Source organism: Mytilus galloprovincialis, chromosome 12 (genome assembly GCF_965363235.1).
Source record: "Mytilus galloprovincialis chromosome 12, xbMytGall1.hap1.1, whole genome shotgun sequence".
In the NCBI taxonomy this organism is placed as follows: Eukaryota; Metazoa; Mollusca; class Bivalvia; order Mytilida; family Mytilidae; genus Mytilus; species Mytilus galloprovincialis.
In genome coordinates, this window is record NC_134849.1 from 58,594,370 (window position 1) to 58,601,748 (window position 7,379).

The following is a 7,379-nucleotide window of genomic DNA, read 5'->3' on the forward strand; positions in this document are numbered from 1 at the left end:
CTTTCTTACATGGCATCAATTGACAATTGATGCTATGGGACGTACGCGCAAGCGCAGACGGCATATGACAGATTTTAAATACATGTTTTAACGTTGTTTTCTGTCAGTTTCATTAGAATGGAGATAACAATATTGTATTTTAAGCTCCGACGGCATCAATTGGGGATTTGATGGTCGCAAATACCCGTTTACTGTCTCCGCTAACGCGTCGCCAGTAAACTTAATTTGCGACCATCAAATCCCCAATTGATGCCGTCGGAGCTTAAAATACAATACAGTTATCTCCTAAACAGTGGTCGCTTTGTTAAAGGACGAGAATTATACCGGTTAGTTCTCATATTTTATGCTTTTAACTTTATTAATACTTAGAAATAAGGAAATTAAAAGACATTAAATAAATACTCGGCAAATAAATTTGGGCAGTAGGGGGTGGGGCATAGATATATGATAGTTTATTGGAAGCTTGAAGCCTTGATGGTAAAACAACCTACAATGACTACATGTACTTAATGCTCATGTTACTTATATACCTATTTTGAGGCAGAGGAAATCTACATACATGTAGCTATGTTTCAATTTATGAACAGATATCCGTTCGACACTTGTACAGGGTGTTTTAATGTTAATTTTTACATAAAAGTTTTGAAAATAATACTAATACTGCATCATTTTAATAAATGTTTGAATCATGTTCCATTGCATAAGAACCTTTTCTTTGTGGTCCCTCCTTTTTGTTTTTCAGCATTATGGATATTTAGAATTGTTCGAACATCTAGAATGTCAGCAAATTTGGATGATGTAGCCTTTAATAGATGTTGCATTGGATGACAAAAACTATAAGAGTGAACTCATTGCTAAAAATATAGCCAAATTATGATAATGCAATCACATCACAGAAATAGAAACCATACTCATCTCACCACCAACCAATGATATATAATTTTTACGATTGATGGACGATGACAATTTAGACCATGATACACTTGTGACAGTCATACATGTACCTGATAAAATAATATAGGTGAGGTTTTTAAACAGTAAAATGTTTAACACATTCCATGGGCACAAATTTAGGGTATATGTTCATGAGACAGCAACAAGTTGAATGGCAAGGTTTTTAGTAGAATTGTTTATTTTTGGGTACGATTATTATTTCAGATGATTGGTCATTAGAGAAATTAAAGAGTCCGATTTGGAGAGAATTTTATTTCTGGGACGCGGTTATTAAAGTTGTAGAAGATGAAGAAGAGTTGTCAATAAAAGGGAACTTACCAATAGCTTTAAAGAACTTTGATATTTCAATCACTTCTGTATCATCTTTTGTAAGAAAAATTCGAAACAGAATGGCTCTGATTGTAAAACGCCTTGATGTTACTTTAGGATATGATGTAGTTTTTGGCAATGAAATTTATAGTGAAGTAGGGCCCTATTGTATTAGATATGGTATTTCGTTAGACTGGTTAAAAAATCCCTCTAAGATGAAAGGTATTTTGAATTTGTCAATTGGTTTAATTGTAGAGTTACGAAAACTCAGAGTCCGACATAATTTTACATTTAAGGATTTTTCTTTGTGGATAAAATTAATGTTGGACCTTGACTATTGTCCTGATGTCGGTTTTTTGAGGAGACAAATGGAATGTTTTTATAAAAGGCAGCTAGCGCTTTCTAAAAACAGTAAAATAGATCAAGACATGTACTTAAATACTATATATGTACCCCCCAAAACTAAATCTAATGCAACAGAAAAAAATAAAGATGAAGGCCTTCAACAAAAGCAGCCTTGTTTAAGCACTGTTGATACAGAGAAATGTATTTTGAAAAAGAATGTACAAAGTCTTGAAAAAAAATTGAAAATTGCTAGGCATGCAAGAATGGATGCAAATTTAAAATTAAATGAATTAAAAAAGAGCAATGTGAACCTGAATAAAAAATATGCATCATGCTGTGTTAAACTATCAAACTTTTCTACAAGAAATGTTAACAAAAAGTTGAAGCGGAGGCACAAGAAAATACAGTTTCTTCAGTCAGAAAATATCAAACACATAACAGAAAAAAAATTATTAAAAAAGAAGTCAGAAATTAGTAGACAAAATCATAAACAAACCGCATCACTATTGAAATATTACCGCGACAAATACAGAAATTTGAAAAAAGCTAAAGTTACACAAAATTTTACACACAAAACTTGCAACAAAGAAAATATTGAGGTTTCGTCACTTAAAGAAAAAGTGTCATATTTAGAAAATGAAAATTTTATTCTCAAAGATGAATTGGAAGAACTTTCACACTCTAAAATTGTAACAACATTTCATGAGGGTAAATACACAGATGATGTAAGGGAGGTGTATGCTACATTATTATCTATGAATGTAGGCGTGAAAAACATTGAAAATGTAATTAAAACAGTTTTAGAAAAACTTGGAGGTTTAAAAGTGGAAAGACTTCCCAAAAAAACCTTTGCTGAATACATGATGGTTGAAGCAAAGGCTTTAGCCCAAATTCAAGCTGCAGAAGCTATGTTAGACAGCAATTTTAACACTTTACATACAGACGGGACTAAGCGTATGGGCAGGGAATTTGGGGGGCTTCAAGTTGGTACTAATTCTGGGCAACTTTCTTTAGGTATTTCGGAACTTGTGAGTGGCAATACCGAAAGCTTTTTAAAAATGATTGACCAAATTTTGAGTGATATGGGTAGTTTATTAGAAACTGATGAGGACATAGCTGTTAAGAAGGCAAAACTACTTTTGTCAGTTAAAAATTTAATGACAGATCGTCATATTGTTAATACTTGTTTAAAAAATTGTTTAGAAAAAATGCGTTTTGAGTGTATTGACAATTGATGCTATGGGACTATACCAGAAGATGGGGATACACCAGAGGCAGTAAGAACAAAAATTGCTAAATTAAATGGTTTTAAATGTAATTTACATGTAATTGTTAATTTTGCTTCCCAGGCAGAAATTGGCCTTAAACAATGGGAAAAAAATATATCTAATTTAGATAATGTTGAAAATAATAATCATGATAATGTTAATTTTACTTATAATCAGTCAACAACTGATTTTATAAGAGCTTGCTGTAAACTTTGTGTACCAGGTGCTGATGAAAAGTCTGGTTATGGTTCATTGTTTCGAACATTTTTGAGTGATAATAACATAGATTTAAAGTTGACAACTTTTCATGGTCATCGTATTAATTTGCTTTTTGCTATGGGTGCATCTGTGTTTTTTCACAAAGATAATATTTATGAATTTATTGATTTGTATTTTGAAAAAGAGAACAGAAATAATTTATTAAAAGCTGTTGCTAATTATGTTAAAAATCCAATGTATTTGGCTGGTTGTAGAGCCTTTGGAATAGTAGACAAGTTATTTACTGGTCCTTTGTGGCGTATAATAGAAAACGCAGATCACATATTAGATTTAAATGAGGTGTGGGAAGAATTTAAAGGTTTTTTAGAGATTTATTCTCAAGATGCTTCTGATTTAGTTGAAGGAAAAATATTGTACAAAAACTTTACTAATATTGATGAAATTTTTGATTGTTTGTTTGCTGTTGAAGACGAAGAACTCAATATTCTCACTTCTGAAGCTCTTCAAATTATTTTATTGAACTTTCAGTTGATTTTAGAGAGACAGTTAAGTGACTGTCTTCCGGGAGGAATATTAAATGAAAATACTGATGGTATTGACATAAATTTAAGAGAACAAAGCAAATCAGTTGCTACAACTAACATTATTTCTGTAAGAGATTTTGCAAATTTAGACAGGCTCCAAAGGGAAAAACCAAATGCGAATTTAATAGCACTGGAAGGCATTATTTTGTTTGCTAACAACAAAACAGTTAAATGGTTAAATAATTTAGAAAGTGAAAAAAAATCTCAATATTTTAAAATAGCAAGACATCGTACACCAGAGATCATTAGACAGTTTAAAGAAAGAAAGATTGAAATAAGAGACCAACATTTATTATTACTTAAGAAAAGAGAGGCAGATACATTAAAAAAACAATTGCAAAAGCAACAAGAAATTGAAAAAATTTCGAAAGACATTCTGAGCATAGGTGGTCTTTGGCAAAATATTGAAGACATTGATAAATTTTTATTTAACTTGACTCAAACTGAAAAGATTGAAGCTGTAAAAACTCAACTTAAGTTTAGGAAAAAAGTTTTACATATGAATGTCGAAGATAAGACTCTTTTACAATTTTCCTGTAATAATATTTTATTTTCGTTAGCAGAGCTTATCTCTAATTTAAAAATTCTTATACAATTGAATATTAATGTTTACAATGCACAATCTGACACACAAGATACATGTATTATTTTTTGTATTAAATCAAAAGAAGAAAGGGAGCAAGTTATGGAAAAACAAAGAGAACTCATTTGTAAAAAGCTCAATGAAATTAAACTTAAACAGAATGTTTCAGTCTGTGAGCCAGTACACAAAAAACCAAGAAAATCGAACAGTAATATTGCAAATCATCAGAATCAAAATCATGATAATGTAGAACGAACTGTTGTTAGCAAACCATCAGAAAAATATACCCCTAAGTCCATAGCTTTGAAAGCTGGACAGTATATAGCTGTGGCATATATTGACACCTGGTATCCGGGTCAAATTTTATCTGTTAAAAATGATTTACTGGTTGAGGTGAAATTTTTGTGTCCATCCAAAAATATGGGCAATTTGTTTAAATGGCCACAAAAAGATGATGTAAGTGTTGTGGAAAAGATTTTTATTTTCTGTTCTGATTTTGAAGTTAACGCAAAAGATTCAGGTGGTAGAACTTGGTTTTTAACAAATTATGACACTGTTTGTTCTGAATATAAGAAATATTTCAATACCTATTTTGTCTAGAAATTGTGACATCCTGACATGTTTAAATGCTATGTCAAATATTTATGTAAACAGATATCAAAAATTTCTGTGTAATACAATATGTAGTCACATATATATATATTTCTTATTATTGCTGCTAAATTACTTATGATGATTTAATATAAATCTTAATAAATATGTATAGCATATTAATAACTTTGTTTTTTTTTCTTGTGATGTTTTAGTCTGGATCTCATAGATGTACACATAAGCTAGACCAGCAATTGCATTGCAATTTTGGAAAATGTCATGGAATGGTAACCTATCAAAAGAACCTTGACGAATCGCAGACACATTGGTGTTACAACTTCATATGATGCAGTGATACACTGATGGTACAACCTCAACAGAACTATCCAATTGATATGTTATTGATGAAAAAATTGTAATGCAGACATGCACATGACAGTGCTAGTACATGTGATATTCTGGTAGTTTATAGGTTTAGGCGTTCAGACAAAGACAATGGACTTGCACATGGATTTAATAAGGAAGTAGCATAATCATAGTATTATACAAAACAGATACGGAACAGATATGTAGTACAGCTACATAGGTCTGTGTCCCAAGAAAGATAACTCAATTCTTACAATGATAAAGTAGGATATTACATTCCTCCCTTTGTTGAATTTATGAATCTATAATAAGATAAATTTCAAAAGAGAATTATAAAATTTAAAAATAAAGACTAGATTCTAAAATGACTAGAAAATCTTTTCTATGACTAGATTATCATTTAACAAAATAAAAATAGAAAAATGATTGACATATATACCTTTTTCACAAAAAGAATGATTAAATAAATGTATGGATGAGAACTTCTATATTATGCAAATGAAACAATGAGTATTATGATCATATAAACAAATATAAATATCGGACGGATTTATATTATTGATTGTCTATTAATGTTGTATTTGTAATTACTGAAATAATTAAATGTCAATATAAAAGTTAAGCAATCAAATGTTCAAGTTTGTATTGTTTATCTGAAAGTTTTTCTGTAGATCTCATCTGAAATGTTCATCAGGTTTTGGTCATCACACATTGCAAATCTATTTCTGAATAACTAATACTAAATTTCTATAATGAACAATAACTATTATGCACTTTTAAAAGAGGGGATTATTATGCCCCATCACAATATCCTGTTTGAATGCATATTTAGGGGATTATTATGCCCCTCACTTTTCATAATCTTCAAGATATGATGGTGGTTTTCGGATACGTGTTGGACGACTTTGAATTGGAGATTTTATTTTGTTTTCCTCCTTCGGATGAATTTCAATATCAAGTTCTTCTTCTTCATCCAATTGATCGGAGAATTTGGCACTGTGTTTTGTACTTTTGAAGAATGAAGCATTGCGTGTTGTTTGCTTTTCGCTGTCCGAAACAGTTATCATGGTTCCTTTCTTCTTGATGACGGTTTGAGGTCTTGGATCAAATATCGGTGTTAATTTGTTCTTCTGAACTTCATTTCTAATTAACACAGTGTCTCCTTCTTCAATGTCATTTGACTTAGCTTTATTTTTCAGATCAGCTAAATGTTTCATTCGTGTCTTTGCGTTTTCATCGTTTTGGCGTGCATATTCATCTAGTTCTGGTCGTTTTTCTTTTGGTATGCTCGGTAATTTTGTGTTTGTTTCCCTTCCGAACAGCAATTTGAAAGGATTTACTCCTGTTGAACTATGTGGAGTATTGCGGTATTGCCGTAAAAATCTATACATTGATTGTTTCCAACTTTTCCTCTCTACCTCTGCTGCTTTTATGTTTTTCATCATGGGTTTGTTAAACGATTCTGCTTGAGCATTAGCCCGTGGCCATCTTGGCGTGATTCTCCTGTGTGAAAATCCTATGCTGGCAGCATATTCTCTAAATTCATATGAATTAAACGGACTTCCATTGTCGGTCTTTAGTATTTTTGGAATCCCATATGCCGCAAGCACTTTGTCCAACACTGGTATGACAGTGTGACCTGATGTGGATCTTATTATCTCAACTACAGGATATCTAGAATATTCGTCTGTTATCACAAATAGGTAGTCTCCAGACGGAAGTGGACCACAGAAATCTGCGCTTAGTGCAGTCCATGGTTCTCCTGGCATTTCTGACATTCTGAGTGGTTCCATTAGCTTAGAACGTGTTAGAGCTTGACATGCTATGCAATCTTTGATGAGTGAATCTACTCTGTCGTTGATGCCGGGAAACCAAATTTTTGATCTGATAAACGCTTTTGTCTTTGTTAGTCCTTGATGGCCTTCGTGTGCAAGACTAACTGCACGGTCACGAAGTGACATTGGCATAACAATTCTATTGTCTCTAAGTAAAATGTTTTCATCATGAACAACAAGTTCATCTTGAATGCTGCGATATACTTGAAGTTCTTGAATATCTAAATTGGGATCATCTAATTTCTTTAACTCGTACCACTTTCCATTTCTTGTTAATTCAATAGCTTTTTGAAGTGTTCTATCGGTCAAACTTGCGCCTTTGACT

General features: G+C 31.8%; 1 long non-coding RNA gene across 1 annotated transcript; it reads left to right on the plus strand.

Annotated features, from left to right (window-relative positions):
* Window positions 1–287: 287 nt before the first annotated feature.
* LOC143054384 (uncharacterized) lies at window positions 288–5,296 on the plus strand. Its single transcript, XR_012971650.1, has 3 exons — window positions 288–326; window positions 743–1,021; window positions 5,069–5,296. It is a non-coding gene; the product is annotated as an uncharacterized LOC143054384 (long non-coding RNA).
* Window positions 5,297–7,379: the final 2,083 nt, after the last annotated feature.